Below are 4,607 nucleotides of genomic sequence, written 5' to 3'. Positions count from 1 at the left end.
GTTGGAGACCGAGATGTTGAGCCAAAGGATATCGTCTCACAGACCAGATAATAAGAAGAAAGAAAATTGTCTGTTAGACGACTGATCAAAGTCTTGTGCTGATGGTTGATATTTCAGGATGCTTTGTCAAGGATGCTTTGTCAAGGTAAACTTGAGCTCTTAATGTTTTTTAATGAGTTTTACCACTCAAGCAGGGGGAGATGGTGTAAGAAGAATATGATTCTTGTTTATGGGGGAGTTTCCAAGATGTTGTTTGATTATGGGGCAGTCTTCAAGAGGTTGTGTTATGGATTTCCAAAAATCATGAAGTGTTGTGCTTGAGTTATAAAACTCAGTAAAAAAGGGGGAGAATGTAAGTGTATGTGGGCAAGCTCAAGTTGAAGATGAAGTTCAGGAAGCTGTACAAAATATGTCTGCACAAGCTTCTGTCTCGGCACAGGCGTCTAATGTATGCACAAGCGTCTGTTTGATAAAAGAGCATCAGAGGCCTGTTGATTTTGTTTGTATATCTTGGTTTTGAAGAGTTATGAAGATATACTTAAGGCACGTTTTGAGATATTACTTGGAGGTAAAGCACAAAGAAAAAAGAAGCTTGAAGATATTTAGAAGATTTAATGAAAAAAGGAAATATTCGTTTAACAAAGAATAAAGTTAAATGAAATATTTCCTCTTGATTTTAGGAAAGTTGTTAGCCTTGGGAGAGGTACGAAATCCCTTAAATATAGAGGATTTAGGACTTAAAAACTTATCTTTTTAGAACGTGAAAAAGAGAGGAAAAACCTTGTAAGCCTTTTGGCATCTTTGGGAGAAAAGGGTCAGGGTTTTTGTTTCTAAGTGAGAGTCCTAGGTGTAGATTAGTGTTGTTGATCTTATGGATCTCTTAGTGGGTTGGGAATAGATTGGGAACAAGCTAAGAAAAGATTTTAGGTTTGTGTAAGTCCAATATTGAGCACTAACTGTAATTGTGCTCAAAAAATATTACCAACAAAGTTTAAGAACGTAAGTATTTGTTGAAACTCGTTAAAAATTGTGTATCTATTGTCTCTTCTACACTAACACTAAGTACTATATGCTATACTATGCTTTGAACTTTTGTCTCCTAACTCTCATTCCTTGCGCGTGCTCGATCATCAACCAAAACCAGTCAAAGGTTTACATGCTTGTTTACATCTGCCCGGCGTTTGTTTTTGTATTTTCTTTTTTTTTACTCAAGATCGGAGTTTAATGTTTGGCAATTTAATAATGATTTGCCAAAATATTTGGAGACGGTGAGAATCTGAAAACGAAGTTACTTGAGGATAAAATGGTAAATAGAGAAAGAGGTTCGAACTTCAAAATTGGCATGCAAGCGAGAAAAAAGTGTGATGGCGGCGTGGCGGAGACATTGTGGTAACAGTGTTTGGTCGAATCGCCGCATTGTTCATTATGTAGCTCCATACATAATTGTGATTATTATTAACATTATCTAGCTCCTATCTATACTACTTACTTATCTGAGTTATCTCAAGGAATCACTTTGACTAAAATCATTAGTTGCATGCTAGTAGTCTATTCTGCCTTTTTACTAAATTAATTATGTCAACGTTTATTGGTTATATTCGGTAGTTTGATCTTTTCATTAAAACAACCGGCATTGAATGGCGATGTCTAACCTAACTTCTGTTACTTCTTTTATTAAAAAAACAAATACACAATTCAGTATACATAACTAATAAGATTCTGAATTATAACGGAAAAGTAAAACTGAGGTAGTATATAGTCACGGTTCAAATCCTAATAGATATAGCAACCTTTATTAAAGTTTTAATTATATTTTCAGCGTATGTGAGAGAAAAATTTCTGAAAATTACACATTCAGCAACAAGTACAAAATTTAGTTTTTAATGATCGAGGAACGAAACCGGGTTCGCCTATATATCACTATGGGCATTACCACATATTTCGAATTTTTTTGGTCAACGTGGTTTTGATCTAATTATAATCTAAACTGTTGTTCAACAAAAAACTAACCCAATGAAAGCATGAAGACTTATGATGTTACAAGGCGTCTTTGTAGGATTTTGGAAGATAGTTTTGCGCTTTCGAGGAATCACACATATTGGATGATGTGACAATACTCTTGGAGACTTGTTGATTGGAGAACAAGATATTATCATATTTCCAAGAAGATTTAGACTTATTCTTGTTTAGGAAAGTAGGTCAAAGCAGGGTTCCTATTTATTGTACTAATAGGGCAAACATGTTGTTTCGCGGACCGTTTGGGAAAATCTTTCAAAACTAAAACAAAATAAGCTTTTATGGTTCTTGGGGTTTAGAGAGATTAAGAATTGTCACTAACAAGTCTTTTAGGCTGTGTAAAACTGATTAAACACATCTTATAAGGTGGTTTAAGTGATTCTTAAGGAAATTTTTTTTTCATTACTGTCTACATTTGGTTTTTATACCCAATATTTTAAGTTGAGTCGGCTTTGCAAATTTAAATTGGGCAGTGGCAGAATTGTTCTAATTAAACATTGGCCTAAACTCTTTCTATGTTAATTAGTCGACCAACCTTTCACATGGTTTACCTCGTCTTATAATATAATCATGCGAACAATTAACTAGCAGACGACTCTATTAGACTTTATAAACTCTAAAGAAATTCATATTCTAGCATTTGATATCCTCGTATGCGATAAATCACCCTCCTATGAAATTTAGAAGTTCTATATAAATTTATAATATCACAAATAACTTAACTTCTTGATTTTTTAAAAACAATAAATTAACTTGTTGTAAGATATATATATATAAACAAGAACCTACAATCAAATGGTATATATGTGCACTAAGCACTATTTACATGCTCAAATAGACCGTATGGATTACGACAAAGAAAATAGACCGTATGGATAAACAAAACTGATGAGCCGATATATCATATTGCCATAAAAGTGATTGACTGGCGATAATTCATTAAAATAAAAATGCCTAGGTAGGTTGAAAAATAAATGTCTACGAAATATCATTTTTGTCGTGTTTACAATAAACAAATGAATATTACTCGATAAATATGAACAGGGAAATTAAGTTTCGAGCTAGATGTATGCAATGATATAATTCTTTATAAAGCTCATAAGAAACAGAATCCAACGTTAACTCTTCCTTTTGTTTATCAATTTATCTTTTCTCCCGAATTCTATCAAAAGTGAAGCTAGAAAAATCCAAAACTAGGACTAAAAACAAGCCATGCATGAATGTGTAAAACAAGAACAAGGGTAGTGAACTCTTGCTGATGATACATTGAACTGAAAAAAGATAGACAAATGGAGGAGAGATAGGTGACGATGCCATGCAAAAATGTCCAAAAACATATTTTATATTAGAAAAAGAGGAAAGTGCCAAAAGAAATGTAGGGTTTGGGCGTTTGGCATTCATGTGGCCGCGCGTGTGTGTATCATGTCATCATATTTGTTCGTCGTCCGTTTTAAATTCGTTGGACAAAACCCTCTTCTATCTTCCAATCACTTCCATAATTTTAGGAGGAAAAAAAAACAAAACATAGGATTATTAATAGTAACTAATGAATTATATAATACAAACCCAGGGGCTCGCCTATTCCATGGTTTTCGGAATTTTGTGGGCTAAACCTTAGGATGAGATTCAGTCTTTTGATTACAGTATCAGAAAATTCCCATAAAAAAAACCATTAAGATTTTTGCAAAGATTAGAATAAATTAACAAATTTATTTTAAAACTTTTAAAGTTTGTTTTATTGTTCGCGGACTATGAATTTAAATGAACAAATTAATTCCACCAACACAATTCATTTTTTCTATAAATAATATTCATATTTATTAAAAGAAAATTAACTCATTTTTATTTTTTTATAGTAGTTTATAAACAATGTATAAAAAAATAAGTCGATATGAAAAAGTGGATCAAAACACTTTAATGTAATCAAGAAATCAATTAAACGCCACCAGTACTCATATTTTGATATGGACGTATTGGCTTTTCATCTCTCTTTCTAAAAAGTAATTATGATGCGATTTCGATCCGACGACAAATGTGTCACCGGAGAATGGATTTCATGCGATCAAAATGATTTTATAAATTTATCTAAGTGTTGCTATCATCTTTGCAACAAATTCCTCACTGGATGGAGAAGTCAAAGCCTTGCTATCATCTTTGCAATAAATCCAGATGGGCTTTCTAATAGAAACCACTCAGAAATTCAGTGGACCAACTCTATATATATGTATATGATATTGCGTCCAATTAATTTTGACAAAGAGTCCAGTTAAGTTTGTTGGTTGGCTGAGAAAAATGGATTAAACGAATTTTTTTTTAGTTTCTTTCTTTGAAAATCTTGATTCTCTCTCTCTCTTTTCCTTGCCGACGACGGCAAAATCTCCCCGACAAGTCTCGTTACTCATCAGTCTCTTTGTTAACAAGCTGAACGGATCTAGCGTCTCTCGTCTTCGGTTTGGTTTTTCTCATAATTTATTGGCTTAATCGCTTTGAATTCATATTTCTTCTTGCTGATGATAAAGCTATAATCCACATGTGAAATCGAGATGTGTAATAGTAGAATCCGTTGTTGTTAGTTGTTTCTCTTGCGTAAT

Source organism: Camelina sativa, chromosome 16 (genome assembly GCF_000633955.1).
Source record: "Camelina sativa cultivar DH55 chromosome 16, Cs, whole genome shotgun sequence".
In the NCBI taxonomy this organism is placed as follows: Eukaryota; Viridiplantae; Streptophyta; class Magnoliopsida; order Brassicales; family Brassicaceae; genus Camelina; species Camelina sativa.
This window is presented reverse-complemented; position numbering follows the sequence as displayed.